General features: G+C 38.4%; 1 protein-coding gene across 1 annotated transcript in view; it reads left to right on the plus strand.

Moving 5' to 3' along the window:
• The first annotated feature begins 9,052 nt into the window (after window positions 1-9,052).
• Window positions 9,053-17,808, plus strand: part of thsd7ba (thrombospondin, type I, domain containing 7Ba) — a 201,625-nt gene continuing 192,869 nt past the window's right edge. Inside the window, exon 1 of the mRNA XM_076875192.1 lies at window positions 9,053-9,271. The gene's annotated coding sequence lies outside the window, so the exon portion shown is untranslated. The remainder of the gene's footprint in view (window positions 9,272-17,808) is intronic.

Genomic DNA, 17,808 nt, shown 5'->3' on the forward strand with positions numbered 1-17,808 from the left:
TATGAAAAACTATACAGAATATATATATATGAATATATGAAATAAATAACTTTACAGAAATCTGAGATATACAGCTATACAGAAATGGGAACTATGCAAGTTGTAAACAGTTGTAGGGTTAAAAATTATCGTATGTACAGAATGATTATTTACACAGAGCTATACAGTAGTGCAGTTAAGATAAGTGAGATATAATTCCTACAGAGGCTATATAAAGTGCTAGTGGTTGTGAGTGGTGGTTCAGTCCATGTTATTATTGTGTGTTTGAGGGTACAGTTGTCCATTGTAGGTGTGTGTATGTTCAGTCCATGTGTTAACGTGGGTCAGATGTCAGGAGGCAGAGTTCAGGAGTCTGACAGCTGTGGGGAAGAAGCTGTTCCGGTACCTGGTGGTCTTAGTCCGGAGGCTCCTGTAGCGCCTCCCAGAGGGCAGGAGGGTGAAGAGTCCATGTGATGGGTGACTGGGGTCTTTGATGATTTTCCCAGCCCTTTTCAGACACCGCTTCCTGTAGATGTCTTTTATGGCAGGAAGTGGTGCTCCGGCGATGCGCTGGGCAGTTTTCACGACCCTCTGCAACGCCTTCCGGTCCGAGGCAGAGCAGTTCCCGTACCAGACTGTTATACAGTTGGTCAGGATGCTCTCGATGGTGCAACGATAGAAGTTCACCAGGATGTCTGAGGACAGGTGGTTCTTCCTCAGAGTCCTCAAGAAGAAGAGGCGCTGGTGAGCCTTCTTGACCAGCTTGGAGCAGTTGGTCGTCCAGGTGAGATCCTCGGAGATGTGGACTCCCAGGAACTTGAAGCTGCTCACACGCTCCACAGCCGTCCCCTTAATGTGGATGGGTGGATGTGGGTCAGCATTCCTCCTGTAGTCCACGATGAGCTCCTTGGTTCTACAAAATGTTGAATTAGGTACAACCCCCTAATGTAGTTTTAAAAGGTGTTGCCAGCATCTGCTCATTCTTTAACAATTTTGAAACATAAACTTAAATTCTTGATTTTCAAAAGACATTTAATACTGCTTTCCATGGAATTTGATGATCATATTTGAATTGATTGTTAGTGTAACTGGTAAATTAATTTTAAAAAAAATAAAAAATAAGAAATGTCATGCCACATTTTCCAGTCAGGTGTGTCAGTTGTGATGGAGTTGATGACAGTTGATGATGCTCTTCAGCTGGTAATGAAAAGTCGTAACAAAAACTTTAGACACGCTAGTGAAAAAACACGTTGCTGCATGAATGATTTTAAATTTGACGTTATTGCATCTGCTATGATTATGGATGAGCTTATAAATCGTAGCTGGAAAAATGTAAAACTAGTTATTTATAATGATGGATTGCACTTATCAGCATGGCAGTTTCTGCCAAATGTTTTCTTTGAAAACAATGAGAGCCTGTGGGAAAACCCAAATTATACATTAAACTTGCATCGCTTTTAGACATACCACTGCCACCTTGTAGACTGTCCCGGACCTTGGCTTTATCAATCATGTGACTCTTCCCATCAGCAGCAGATTAAAAGACTGTTAACCCTGTCATGAGGGAGAGAGAGCAGGGTTGGCATCAGAGAAAGGCTTGTCTAAATGTAAATAGGAACTGCATTTCTGGGTGAGCTTACTCTCCTCCTGGTACTCTCAGCTATAATGGATAACACTGCCAAGCCTGCAATTACTCACTGTCTCTTGCCAGCACTGTTTCATTACACCTTTTAGAATGAGTCCCATAAAAATAAATTAACTAAGCTTAAATAAAATAAAGCTATCTACATTGATGTTCTGATGACATCTCTGAAACTCTGTAGCCGCTGCCTTGGCTCTCACATTGCCTGAGATTGCTATTTGTGCATGCACAATCTTTAATTTATAGATTAAAAACAGACATTTAAAAGAAAAAAACAATGCTAAAAAAGCTAATACTAATTCTAAGGCACATCAAAAAATACAAAAGACAGCATATATAAAATCACACAAATCCAGGCAAAAAGTAACCTTTTCATCTTTTAAGATTAAATATTTAAGCATAATTCTCACTTGTCACATTTAATGGTAACTTTATTATTATTTCATTAAGCCTCAGTAAGTCTCAGTGCCGGCATGAACAATTCTTTTTCTCCACAGCAGACATTGGAGCTTGTAAAGGAAAAGCACACCGATGGAGGTGAAAATGCTATATACCTTGTCATTCTGGGGTGATAGTAGTGGGCATATTGATTCACTGTCATGGCTTATTGGGACACTTAATGGAAGTGAGCAGTTGCTAATAAAATTTGTACATGTGCGTTTCCTGGTCTGCCATGAAAGAGGTTGATATCAGGACACTGAAATGAAACAGCTAAATTGAATTCTCTTATTTACATGTGTGCTTTCTCCTGTGATATATCTTCCATGAAAAACAGCTGCTGGTCTCAGGTATGTGTGTGTGTAACACACAAACTGCTGGATTGTCCTGGTGTGTAGTCATTATTTTTATGTTTAACCATAGATTTTCTCAAAATCACTAGCAGTTAAACACAGTTCTCCTAGCTTGCGGTGTCTAATTTTCCTCTGCTGATTTAAATTATTGGTACACTGCTCATTGCTTCACTGTATTCTTCACTGACTGTATCACCACTGAGTGATAAGAAGACCCTCTGTATTAAAGCCTGATTAACTGAACATCAAATTTAATGATGTAAACTGCAGCTGGGTTAGCTGTAAGCTAACATTAACCTCAGTTTCACCAGATCATTCCTAAATTGGGTGGTACTCCTAGTCTAAGATAAGATAAGATAAGATAAGATAGAACTTTATTAATCCCTCAGGTGGGTTCCTCTGGGAAATTCGGTAAAAAAGTCTATGTATGCTTACAAGCGGTACTCACAAAATACATAAAGCAATATGCAGGGAATACTAGCTGACATTAAAAAAAGTAGGGGAAGTTGGCTTTTGGTTACAGAAATGATTCAGAAATGGCCTATAAACTGAAGACAGTATTTATTACTGCTATCATTGATCTCACGTTTCCTCAGACACAGGAGATCCAGTCAAACTTAATGGTACAAACACTTTAATTTGAAATAATTTGAAATAATTTAAACAGCAAAAAATTCAGCCATTTTAAAATATAATAAACAAATATTCAGATACAATAGATTTCTATATACAAACTTAAAGCTTAAAAACCAAAGTCTAAGAGCATCATCTGCAGTATGTTCCCCTACTCCATACAGTGCTTTGAAAACTGTTCATTTACTGAGATCAAGTGCAAAAGTCAGTAAATATGTGAAACCGACACGACTCTGTAATGTGTTTTATAGTTATGTACTGCTGGTTGTAATCTGTGAATGATGTCATGAATGATTTTCAGGTTAGGATTTATCTTTTCACACAGAAGTGGCTGCCCTGTCAGTTGCAAAGCCAACAAACTGTGCACATAACATTTCTTCATGAATCCTTCATAGCAAGAGTTCATAACTGCAGTTTGTCAGAAACAGCAGTTTTGGTGCAGAACTGCTGTTGAACACGTTAAAATGAGAAGCTCAGATGTTGGGAATTCTGATGTGAATAATCAGGTGTGTTTTCGATGCTGTGTAGGAATGTTTCTAGGACTATTTTGTGAGGTCCTGTAAAATCTGTTGCTTTGAATCCATTTCATTTCTCTTTTGTTTAGTTAACGGTAATTTTCATTCAGAAGTGGTCTGATCTGATCTGAAACAGTTGGTGATTAGTAGCATAATGAAAAATTGGAATGGATGGACTGGATCATCTCACTGTCACACGATTGAGTGCTGAAAGTGAAAGTCAGTTTCTGATTTGATTGCTTTTTGTGCTGTAAAATGTTCAGAGATGAATGCTAAAAATCAGAGGGGTGAGGGATTTTTTAAATATGTTTATATCCCAACAGCTGTAAAACTAATTTAACACAGGCATGGACGTATAGACCATCCTCCAATCCTCCTTTTTATTCACAAGGTTTCAGTTGTAGTTCAATACTATTTTCTAAGTGTTACAGCATCAGAAGTCCCTTTACAGGATTTGCCTTTTTGATTTCTCACATCAAGCGAGCACAGAATTTCTAACAGCAGCTGCTTCACATCTCTCACAATAGACCACCATAACCAGCTGCTTCATATACCCACATATAAGTTTCTGTTTTGATTTCACTTTGTCTCTTATAGTTAATATTTGAAAATGGGTGCCATCAAGAGAGTGAGTAGAATCTGCATATATTAGCCAAAAATGCAAAAAAAATGTATCCGTTGCTTTAAGCAAATATAAAGATTTTATTTCTTACACATATTTATGGTGTACTACATTTAAAATAAATACATTTTCAAATTTGGTGTAATTATTTTTGCCATTAAGCTCCATGCACTCCTGTTCACTGAGGAATATCTCATGTGTGCTCTCTAGGTGAATTGCACCCAATTTCCACACAATGACATTAATAGTAAGGGAACAGACTCTGCACAGTGTTTCAGATTTAACCTTTTAGTTACACTTTTTTTTCTTGTGTGTGTGTGTGTGTGTGTGTGTGTAGCTCAAAAAGGGCTATGCATTTAGCTCATGCTAAATAATAGCTTGATCTGAACCCCTTAACAATTTGACCACTATCATGACAACGAGAGAGATGTCTATTATGTTTATTTTGAGAAATGTTTAAGAGTTCTGTCAAAAGAAACGTCCAGGGTAAAAAAGGGGAAAACTATGAAAAAAGTACAGGATATTCTTCTGTTAAATACAAAAAAAATGTGTTTTAATGTTTAATAAACCAATTTCAACACAAGTTTGACTTTTGCTGTTTCTTGCTGTAAATACATTTTTCTATGTAATTTCTAGTATTTCGTAAACAGCATTTACATTTAATGTTCTTTTAAAATCTTCCATTTGAGTAAACTGATCACAGCTTTGAATATCTTTTCACTTCCTATCACTTAATAACATAATGGAAACTTAATAATCACTGAAGAAGCATAAAGAGAAATCATAAATCTGAAATAGTTTAATATATCTCAGTTTTCTACTTTGTTTAATGACTTAATGTCTTCTTGAACAGTGCACCTTCTAAAATACTTTAAAGTGTGTGAATTACAATCTCTGTTATGAATGCTGTTGATTAGATATGAATTTCTCATTATCTTTTTCTTTTAGCAAACTTTGTTTCCTATTTACAAAATGCTTGGTTTGATCACTCCAGTAATTATGTGATATATTATATTTTAAAAACTGATGATAAGATGGTTTATAATTAAGAAGGTATTTTATTCCTGGAGGACTCTGATAGCATTGAGTTCCAGTAGTACCTAATATGATAAGCCAATTTTACCACAGCCATTTTATGATAGAGATCTAGGAGCTTGCTAGTGGCTGACACTGACATTTGAGGTTAATTCTTCAAAGGCAAACAGACAGGCAACCCGATGGGAAGCCTGATTGGTACTTGGAAAGAACAGCTTAAATAAAATGCATAATCAGATAGCAAACCGCAGGCAGCCAGCCATAGTACTTCATGTGATTCTATGGATAGGAAAGAGCATCCAGAGGCTGAGATGCAGTGAGTCAGCTATCAGCCCCAGCAGCACCGGGTGATTTGAATTTACTGTCAGGATTAATGCCATCCCTAGATTTCGATTTGGTATGTGGCTCTTTCGTTTGTTAGCGACTAGACTGAAAGTGTCTGTGTAGCTAGGCAGAATACTGCTGGAGTTTTCTCCATGTATCTTTTTGTGATGGAAGAACCTCAAAAAAGGAATATGTTCAACTTGCACAAAAGCTTCTTACAGCCTTGTCACATGTGAAGCTCAAAGTGAAATTCTTAATGATAACAAATAAAGAGAGGATGACACTGGAAGACATCTCAGATTTTTTTAAGTCACTGCTTGAGGACGAATGCTTTCTCAGATGTTTCTTTCCACTTCATAAATTAGCAAACGTTTCCCCTTTTGGTCCTCTGAAGCAAAAAGGAATGACTGTCTCTCTTTGCTGTCAAATTAATTAGAACTGTCCTGTTTTTAATAATTCTGTTAGATTCTGTTGTGGGTCAGCTGTTAGCTGGCTCTTGTCACATGGAAGTTTCTTGTTTCTGAAGAGCGGGGTTAGTTGTTAGGGAGGGAAGGGGGAAAAAAATCCCAATTACCTTAGGTTATATTTCTCTTTGGTTACAGGATATGATGGTATAAATGATGTCAGGGCAGAATGACAGGAACTCAAAAGAGGTTATCTGTAGCACAGCCAATTACTCCACAGTGGGCCAGAGAGAAAAGCATGGGTCAAACAAAAGGAGTCCATCAAAAATGCAATTATAGAACGAAACTGCCAACAGATAAGGTTGTGTCCCAACAGGGAGGTAGTCCAACAGTTCCACTAAATACACTAGTGATATTTTAACAGATGTGCTCATTAATTAGAAATGATGAATGAAAACCCAATAAACAGAAAAAGCTTTGGGAATAAAAATACACTAAAGACAATTGCAGCATACAAAGTAGTGATATATATGCCAGCCATAATTTGACAGCTCCATTGTTAATATTTAATTACAGGGACCTTTTACATTCAGCGGCTGTAAAAAGTTGTACAGTATGTGGAAAAATAGGCTAACTGCTTATGGTGTCACTAATGTCATTAGAGTTTCTGAGCTTGGGTCTAAACATCATAGTAGACAAGGATGATCTTGGTTTGCAAAAAACAAACCAAAAAACAAAAAAATATTCAACATTATTATTTTCACTAACTAGTACAGAACACCAGATCTGCTAGAGACAATGGCAGTGACAAAAAGACAGGAGCCATAGCTGGAGATGTTATGGTTTTCATTGGGACTGGCCAGGTTGGACACGATTAGAAATGAGTGTATCATAGAGACAGCTCAGGTTGAGTGGTTTGGAAATAAAGCTAGAGAGGCAAGGCCGAAATGGGCACGTGCAGAGGATGGTTACTGGATTTATTGGGCAAAGGATGTTGAAGATGGAGCTGCCAGGCAGGAGAAAAAGAGGAAAATCACACAGAAGGTTCATGGATGTGGTGAAGGATCACATGCAGAGGTCAGCATGAAAGGAGAAGATGCAAATGACGGGGTGAGATGGAGGCATATGATATGCTATGGTGACCCATAAAGGGAGTAGCAGAAGAAGAAAAAAGGCGGCTAGATAACTCCATATTTGGCAAGGTGTTACAGCATTAAAGTCAGTCCTACGCATGCCAGTGAGCGCTAATGAGATAAGCTGATGATTTCACTTTGAGTTTATTTTAGATTAAGCTGTAGAACTGATGGAAAATGAAAAATGGGTGATAATTGTTTGTAAATTTGACACTATTAGCAGAGATCACCCCATTACTGCCCTGGCTGATTATCAGACCAGATATTTGTTGTTTTCAGAATCCATACTTAATCCAATTGCTGCTTAAATAACAAATAACTCTGTTTTGCTGTAATGGCTCTTTTTGAACAGTTACTGCTTGCAGGCTCATAGACGAATGGAAAGAGTAAATTATTACTGAGATTATTTTGTTTTAAAGATCATCTGCGACATGTCTCAAGATTTGCAGTTGAATGGCTGCGATGTGCACCAGATCTCCTTCACAGTGTTAAAATTGTGATTTTATTTTGGGGAAGAGGGAACACTGACAATCAGGGTGAGAAGGGCAGTGAATGAAGATGCTGGATGGGAAACACAATGGTGGAGGCTGCTTTCGTGTAATTCTCTCGATCAAATTCATGGTGCGCACTTCTATGTTAATGATGTGACTGAAGAAACAACCACCATTCCAAGTTTCAGTGTGGATCACTGGCCAGATTAAAATCTTTCAAAGTTTTGTTTTTTGTAGACTTTTTTTAATTGCAGTACATTTAATGTTGCACCGTGGATGTTAGAAAGTAAAAATGGCAATAAAAGCACAATCCCAGCATATATTGAGTGTGCAAAATATTGTAATAAACAGTACACTGCTGTTTTCACGTGTTATTTTACTTATCCAGCTGTTAAATAATTGCATATCTGGAAAGTTTTTCTCATGAAAATGCATTAAGTCATATTTTTTTATGCCAGCAAACCTTCCAAAAATTGCTTTGTGAATGTATGATGGTACTCATGATGGTACTCACAATTACTCATTTTATTCAGTAACACCACTTGAAAACTCTAATAATGTAATGTATTCATATTAAGAATTTCATATTTTTTTATAACTCCCACACATTTGAGAAAGTGGGATTGCTGTAACAAATTTAAAAAGTTAGAATAAATCAATAAACTTGAAGTAATGTTTATAACTCTGTGGTTTTCTGCTCAAGACCTGACCACCTTAATCATGCCACAATCTGGATAAATCGATTAAAACAATGAAAAAGCAAAACAAATTTGCATACCAGCATTTGAAACTTCCAAAAGTTAGTAACGCTTATTAAAAGTAAAAGCAGTGAATGAGTTATTTTTTTCTTACAAGCTAAAAGAGCTAAAGAGCCATTCTCTCCATAATGGCCAAAAAGCCAACATAGGTAAAAAGGGTAAGTCTTTACAATATATAGATCACAAAGCGCCACTTATAGTGTCTAAGTTTTTGAAAGCTATTGGAAAAGGCAAAGAGTATCCTGCAAAAAAAAAAGAAGACACAGTTGAAAGGGGAAGCAATTTTGAATTGAAAGACAAAAACACTTTCTGCAACAATTGTGATAAATGACAATGCGTGTGTAGCGGGGGACCTCAGAGAATAAAGAAACGGGAAAGTGCCTAGGAGGAGGAAAAATAGGGCAAATGAAGTGGCAAAGACAATCTTTGCAAACTGCACGGAAAAAAGAATATCAGTCTGTGTCTTTGTGCATGTGTAGGTGTGTATGCGTGTCTATGTGTGTGTTGGAGTGGGTGGGTGTGCATACATCTGCGTATGCATATGCAGTGGGAAAGAAGGAGGGGGTGTGTTCACTTGGAGACAGCAGGGATGGCTTATTAGGAAATCATTCCTTTTAGCCAATGGTTTTTAAGAGGGAGGCAGATGTCATTTGGCTGAGAAGTACCACCTCCGAGAGCCAGCACATCCCCTTCAGTGTAACGCCGCGCTGTGTGAGAGCACCACTATCCCTGCTGTCTCCTCTCTGGCTATTTCTCCCGTTTGGTCCACAGACACTTTCTCGCCTTCTCCCTGATTCCTCCTGCTCCCTCTCTTTCTCTGCGCTCTGCTTGCCCCTCCTCTCTCCTTGCCTTTCCCCCCTTCTCTCTTCTCCTTCTTTCTCTGTGATTCTGAACCATAGACACAGATAGGATCTGTTACAGCATCAGCATCAGCAAGAGCTCAGGTAAGACCCTTTTTTCTTTTTGGTTTGTTTTTTCTTCGCTTTGCAATGAGGGTTCATAAAATTTAAAGCATAAAGCCTGGTTGCTTGCTTCCCGTAGTGGACAAATTGATTTCTCCACATTTCTAGTTTCTCCTTGCTCTGTTTGCCGTGATGAATTTGAAGTGGAGGTCTGATTATTTTAAGAGAGACAGTCTGAGCAAAGTTGAGGAACTCAAATGTCATTTTGTAAGCGCTTTTATTGCAAATAAGTTGTGACAATAACAACTTCAGGAATTTTACTTCAGGCAGAGGAGTGTACCTGATAGGTAGGACTGAATATACCCTTAGATAGAAAGGAAAACACGGATATTATGTATTAAACAAAGATGTGCAATGAGGCTGAAAGAATGAGAAATAAAGCCTGCAGCATGGGACAAAACAGAGAAGCAAAAGGGCTTTCGCTGGTCGAAGCTGGTGGCACAAAGTGAGTTAAGAGTTAGGGAAGCTCAAGTGTTCACAGATCGGCAGGTGCCCAGCGGACACAGTTTATCAGGACCTGTCATCCTTCCTGAACAAAGATATTTTTCTCTTTGGTATATTTATAGAGTGATCACATGTGACTTTGTGTACAGCAAAGAAAAACACGATAGTAAAGCTATTAGTGTTCTATGCAAGAACAGTTTTTCTCTTCTTCAGAGTGTGTCAGAACATCTGAGGCTATACAGTATGACTGACTAGATTTTTTTTTTATGTATTCTTTTAATCTTGGCTTAAGATGGTTACATTGAAAATCTATGTCTACTGAAATGAGCAAGTGAGAGAATCAGTAGGTTTTTCTACAACTGCGTGTTATAAGAGAAGGTTAGGTCATAGTGTTAACTATATAGTAATTGCTGGTCATGGATATAGCATTTGTGAAAACAGTTCCCTTTCAAAGTGTAATCTTTATAAATGCAAATGACTATATAAATTTGCATAAATTACAGAAGCAGACCGTGCTTTTTGCCTCCCTCATTTCGGAGATGTTAAAATGAGTTTAAGACTGCCCCATGAGCAACGCTTAGCCTTTGAAGTTTAAATAAACAATAGGACCATGCAATTGTACTTGTGCAATGCAACAGTGAAGCACATTAGTGTCACTTAAATCATGTCTCATGGTGGGTTTGTCTGCTTTGGAGCACCTTTGCAAGAGAGCCTTTGCTGTAATGATGAATGTTGAAAGGTGGTCTTTGCTGATAAGTAATCTTTCAAGTTCATCTTTAGCTAATATTTTCTCGAGGACCGATGCCCTGTTGGTCGTTTCTGTGGCGTAAGAATATTCATCATACTGATGAATTTAAATGAAATCTGAAAATAGCTCTGAGCAAAGTTGCGTCGGGTCTCATAAGTAATACAGCGGTGTGCTTATATTTCATTCATGACATAGTTTGCAGCGCTCTCTTGGACTGTGGAGAGAAATGAGAGAAATAGCTTTGTGATGTGAAAAGACACTGGTTGTTGAGGTGAGAGAACAACCAGATACACTGCAGTGGAAACACTAACAGCTGGAGCTGAAACTGCATTTTAATTTATGGACACACACACAGAAAACTTGCTCATTTTCACCAGACTTGCCATATTCCACAACAGTTCTGAGGCATTTATGCTGTTTGCTTGGCAATGCAACCCACACTGCACACAGCAACGAGGAAAGGCATGGTATAGGCTTTTTTGACATCTGTTAATGATACAAAATCAGTGACAGAACTACAAACCAAGAGATGTAAACGTCTTTTGTGCAGTATGTGCTGTATGTTGGCCATATAGGTTACCAAATGTGTTAATGTTTTCTAGAGCAAAAAGAAGCTGCCTCAGCTTGCCTGACACAGCCTCTTTCATTAACCCAGCATTCAGCTGGAGACCCAGAAAAATATCCACGTTTTGAGGAAATGAGAGACAGAGAAATGGGGAAGCTGGTGCCTTTTCAGTCCGCTGAGGGTTCTGTGCTGACAGAACACTCCGTCTTTTTTTCTGGTTGGTTGTGAGCTGCCCCAGGTGTGACAGGCAGCCGGAGTAATGGGGGACATTTGACAGATGCATATTTCCAGCCTTGAAAGCTTCATATAAAGAAGATAGACGGCATGGATTCAGGCTGAGCGTGGGACAAACTGTTGGGCTGTGAATCACCTCAATGAGTGCGCCGCCTCTCTGCTCGATTGATCCGTCACGTGACTCTCACAAGCCTTCCAAGTTACTAATTGTATCCCCACCTGATTATTGATTGAAATATGAGGGTGGTATATTGGACTCAAGGAGGCAGGCAGCGTGTTGTGCCCACTTATACTGGTGGAGGTGGCTGGATTACAGACAGAGGGACCCCACAGATTTCACTGGTTTGATTTCAAAAAAGAAATATTTGGAATGAAAAGTGTGACTTCTGTGTAGGTTGAGTGCGCATGTGTCTGCATGCACATGTGCATGGGGTTGAGGTATCACTTGTGTGCTGGATCCATTTTTGCAGCATCGCGGGATGCTACTAATAATGGTGGCTTTATGCAATAATTAATCTTTTACAAGGCTATAAGGGCACATAACTAGGAGTCAAGGTAGGAGGATTAGATTACAGTTTGTAAAGTAGATGGAAGCGTTTCTTGGCAATCAGACTTCATCTGGCAGTCAGTCAGCCCAGGGAAACGCTAACTGAGCAATGAATTCTCCAATTTAAGGTATATTTGTCTCCAGTGTGCCCCTATGTCATTTAAAGTCCCTGTATAATTTAAATTTACAGATTGGCCCATTTTTACTTGTTAAAGAACACATGTTAGGTGCTTTGAGCTAATATGCTCACAGGGATACTGACATGTTTGGCTATTAAAGTAGATGTCATGTTTGCCATGTTCACCATCTGGGTTTAACATTATAGCATACTAGCGTTTGTGCAACTCAAGCACAATAAACCTTCTTCTTATTACTATTCTGAATGTCTGTACATGGCAATCCATACAATAGTTGCTGTCTGACTGATCACCAGATTGAGATGAGCTGAAGGTACATTTCCACACATGCGTGGGTCTAGAAGATAGATGCACCCAACATAAAGTCACCCATTGGTTTTAGACTGCACATTTTCACCACTCAGCACCTTGTTAAGTTTTCAAAGACAGATATTGCTATATTGGGATAAGATGTAGTGATAAGCTATCAGCTTGATTTTGAAGCTGCATGGGTGGACATGAAGGTACAGACATCTAATAAGCACAACGTAAGAGGTTAAAATAGTAGAACTTCACTTAGCAAAACTTTGTGGATGGTCTGTACCACAGCAGGCAGTGATTTTGTCAGATAGGTCCATTAAAAAGCTCCAAAGGCCACCAAAGCGGAAAACGTGGTGGAAAGGTCTACCAGTGTCTCCCATTAGTGGACGTTGAGTGCATCAGATACCTGTAGCTACAGCAAACTGATTGGCAGGTTTCCCAAAACAAAGTGGCCATGCCCATAGCCCACAAAAGTACAGTGCAGTTATATTACAGTTATTATGAAGGAAGCTATCCAGAGAGATGCCCAGTTTTGTGGACCATGTAAGTCATATATGAAGCATGTAAAGTTTCTTAACCTTGTAAAGATGTCATTTTAACAAAGGAGTCTATGGCAATGGACTGTATTTAGGAGTCAGACTGAACTAGATTTCGATGGATACTGCACTTATTGGTATTTTACATTGGCTTCCTTTTTCAGTCTTGGGAGTTGACCTACAAAATCATGCACAGACCAGCCACAACATTATAACTACTGACCAGTGAAACAAATGATCTCATTATAATGCAATGTTCTCCATGTGTGCTGGTATTCATGTGGCTGACCACCCACTTAAGGATTGTTCCAGATCAATCACACTCCCACAGAATTGACATTGACCCAGCCTTCAAACTCCCTCGATCCCAATCTGATCAATTATCTGCAAGATGTAAGCCAGATCCACAGAGGCCCCATACTGCAACCAGGAACCAAAGGATATACAGCCAAAAGCCTGGTGCCACACACACCACAGGATATTGCAGACCCACTGTGTCCATGCTCTGATGGGTCAGAGCTGGCATAAGAAAGATGTGAAAAAGATAGCAGGTGGTTTTACCGTGGTCGATGATTGACGATTACACACAAACTAGAAAGATCACGTGTAATAAAATACAGCTAAAAATATAATTTAAGAAACGTTCTCCAAAGTTTTTGTGTCTCAGCCCCACATTCTGATCTGACAGGCTGTTGTTAAGTAACTGTATAGAGAAAAACAGCAGTCAGTGATTGCAACTTAACTGAGTACAACTTCTCCACTGTGTAGGTGTATGCTGTATTTGAAAATGCCTATGGTGTTTCAAATAATATAGCTAATCAAAGTGATATTTATGAACAAATTTGCATTAAAATATTTCTTTTGACTAAATCACAGTGATCACAGTTTCTCCGTCTGTATAGCAAGCACATGTGGCCACTTCCATTTGTATTAAATAATAAACATAAGTTCTCTTTTGAAGTCATGAACTGTGAGCAAGTGTTCTGGGCTGCAAGTAAAATGTTACACAACTGTTTTCTTTATGTGAAAGCATTGGCATTATAAAATGATAAAGGACAGATGGCTTAGTGCATACTTCTTTATCGCTAAGGGCTCTTCATATTACAGTTTATTCTGCCGTAATATGATGCAATGAGAGTGCTGAGCAAGTACAAAGTTATTTGTCAATTACACCTCCCTGTTAATAGGATTAGATGCATCTGAAAAGCTCTCAAAAGGGTTGTTTGCAGTGAATATGGTGTTCACAACTGTGACAGAGAGGCACGGCTCATGCTGAGGCTATGAGCAATAAATTGTGACAATGTTTTGGAGGAAAGTTGATTATTGGTTGTAAAGAGTACATCAGTCTGTATATGTGGGTTTTTTTGTACTATTTTAATTTAAATACTCAGACAAAAATGATGACGTAATTTCACGGTTGGTAAATTAGGAATACTTTCCCAGGATGGATACACTGTTGTGTGCTCAAATGATATATATGCATAATCACTTTAATCAGTCAGTTGATAGTCAAGGCATGCATTTAACTGGATAACCTCTCCGTTATTTTTCATTTTGGTTTATTAAAATTTGTGAACAACAAGACAAACATGTGCACATATGTTCCCAACATAATACTGGATGGTTGTATTGACCATTGTTAGGTTTTGTATTGTTGATTGTCATTTATGCTTAGAAATATCTACTTATATATGCTTAGAGTTTTATAAATGGGAAGAGGTCGTACCTTGTCTTATTGTTTTATGGTAGGATAAACGTATCTATATCTATATCTACACACACACACACACACACACACACACACACACACACACACACACACACACACACACACACACACAGGCAAGGTACTCTTTGTATGTAGACGTCGTATGTTAATGAACCTATGCATATTCATGTAACCTCAATAAAAGAGCAGTGTTACGGGGGAGCGGACGAGAGCAACTGGGGTCAAGCGAAGGAACAGCATTTGTCCGGTTCTCTCCCGTGCACGAGAAACATGAAGAACTTTGCCTACTTCGTGTCTTACTTTGCTGTGTAATTATATTGTCTTCAACGTTCCAGCGAATAGGTTCAAGCTACAAACCTATCAACCATCTCAACAGATTGTTAGAGATTCTATAAAATAGTAGAAATTCCCTCAAAGAAATCTTTTTCTTAGAGAAGGCTGTCATCGGTGAAACCAAATTGGCCTTTTGAAAGTATGTCCATCAGTTTGTTTGTTTGAAGTGAAGAAAGTCCTGTTTTTTTCCTGATTGAAATGCAACTGTGATAAATATTTAAAAAAAAAATAGCAGACATGTTTTTGATTTTATTTTCCCCTCTTAATGCATTCACAAACCAAAGCAAAAAAGGCATCCCCTTGAATTTTTTAAAAGCTATTTACTATATATGACAGATTTGCATTAAGAAAATATAACGTATCTCCTTTGATGGTTTAATTTGAATACTTTGTGGAGAGGACTGCCAGGATGTGTTTTGACAATGTCTTCATCTCGAGAAATATCAAATCACGGAAGTTCAAAAGCAGTTTGTAACCAACAGGAACACTTCAGGGGTTTGGTATGCCTGCAAAATGTTTCTGGGCTGTAATATATTTCCCCCTTCACTCACTTTACTGCTTTACACCCTTTTCACATGAAAAGCGACACCTGCTACTATTCAATTCATTTTTAATGAGAAGCATGCGGGCAGTGAGGGACTTGTGTGCACGCACCGTGGAAGCATGGGATTTATCACAATTGTCAGAGATCACATTTTATGTTGAGGTCACGAGAAGGAGGAGAATTTAATTTTGGCCGGGTTGGACTGCCCCGGAGCTGTAATGTACATATTTAAATTTACAGGGATATAAACTAAAAGGCACATGTCAGTAAAGGGAGGCTCAGCGAGCTGTCTGTTCTGAGACGAGAAGAATGTACTCTTGTGACCGTGTCCTCTGGTAATGTTTTGTGTAAAGGCAGAGTACTATCAAAGCAGCTCTTATTGTGTCAACAGCTAGCAATATTGTAAATGTGTGTGTCAGTGAAAAATGGTGCAGCAATAAAGTAGAACTGTGATATCCTGATTGTACAAACTAAATATTGCGAACGGTTAGCTTGAGTGTTGATGCTAGCCAAAGTTAGCTATCTTTATCAAATTAGCTGGTGGCAGAATTGAGCATGATGTCTTTTATATATTGTTATGGACTGCTCTAGTAAAGTGAGTGGGGAATACATTGTTGTTGATTGAAAACATCCCTTCATGATGGTTTGATTACTCTGCTGTTCCCATGGTTACTTCATTGCGCACATGTACTGTATCGATACCCCAGATGGTGTGTTTGTTTCTCACATGCGGCAGGGTGTGGACCTCAGATTGGAGACTGCTTCCATCTGAAAGCACCTTTCTCATGACACATGCAGTTATATCATTAAGCTAGCTGCCATTTATTTTAATTTGAGCATGTGTGGGCCATTCATGGAAAAGTAATTCATATTCCACCCTGCTTTGCAGCTTCCCTGTGATGTTTCCAGGATATGTTTTCAATTCCAATTCTGAGTATGGCTTTTAAAGAGTTACATAACTTTAAAAAACTCTTTCCTCCTAGGTATGTACTTACACCCTGCTGTCTTCAGGTGGTTTTAAAGGAATGCTTGTTTGCTGTGTGAGTTTAAATTCTTCTTTTTCTACATTATCACATGGGATTGTATATAAATATCATGCTATTTTAGGCGCATCTGGTGCTTCTTTAAACCTTTTCCTGCCATTTTACTTGGCATTCGAAATATTTTGGGTTAGGTCAGGTTGGGGTCGAGAATTTAATGCCATAACATGGCACATTAAAAGCAAAAACATTGTGATAACACAAGAAATGTCTTGCTGTTACAGTTATGTACCATTTTAAGGTACAAGTTTGGGGGAAAAATATTGCATGTCTCTCCTTTATGTTAGAGAGCTGCAATTTTCAGCTTTTTCAAAGCAATTGCTATTTTAGCATTTTTTTTAAATGTCTATGGAGAGAATGGAAACCTATACTTAACAACTGAACCAAGTGGTGGTTCCATATTTCAGCTCCACAAAAAGAATATTCTCACATCTAGTGAAAACATGCTGTATGCACAGAGTATAAATTACAGTTACAGCTACTACATTCATCTGGGGTAACCTGCATTACGGCATAAACTGTTCGGGAAGAGTAATAGAGAAAGAAATGTGTTCATTTACTGCAGTTTATATAAGCAACTATTTGTCTGATTGCTATATTCATGAGCTCTTGTGATATTAAAATGTAGTTTTTTTACACTTCTGGCACAGTGGTTAGTACTGTCTCCTCAGAGGAAGACGATTTGAATTTGCTGCCGAGGACTTTCTGTGTGGAGTTTGTGTGTTCTTCCTGTGCCACCAAAGACATTTATGATGGATCAATTGGCAGTGAGTGTGAGTGATTGCCTGCTTCTCTGTGTGATGAACTAGTGACGCCTTTTGGGAAATGTCAGTTTAGATGGGGCATCGGCATAGGCTTCACAACCCTGCGACCTTAGTTAGATAAACTCCTAAGAAAATCCACAGATGGATTTTCATAAATAAGGAGCTTAACAAACTGCTTTGATAGTTATCCCTGGAAAATGGAGATATGAGTTTGGTTTCATTTTAGGGTGAATTCTAGATTACTTAAAAACCTTGCAAGCATTTGGCTATGTATATGCAGGTTATCCTCAAAGATTACTTTTAAAATATGCACTCAGATACCTCAGTTTCAAAACTGTGGCTGCCAGAAACATGGTTTTTCTAGAGCCAGACGTGAGCACATTCTAGCGAAGGCAGAATGCTAAGTTACAACTAATGCTAGAGAGCCTAAAAGGTACATCTATAGTCTGTATATTAGACAGAAAACCAAATTGAACCAGGTTGTAAATATGCTTATTCCTGCTGCAAAGTTAGCCATTTTTACATGGAATTCTGTGGGGACAGACCTGCTTTTAGAGCCAGCGTGAGATGGCCACTCGTGACAACTAAAGTTTTTGGC

The sequence above is a fragment of the Maylandia zebra genome, linkage group LG16, assembly GCF_041146795.1.
Source record: "Maylandia zebra isolate NMK-2024a linkage group LG16, Mzebra_GT3a, whole genome shotgun sequence".
NCBI classification, from domain to species: domain Eukaryota; kingdom Metazoa; phylum Chordata; class Actinopteri; order Cichliformes; family Cichlidae; genus Maylandia; species Maylandia zebra.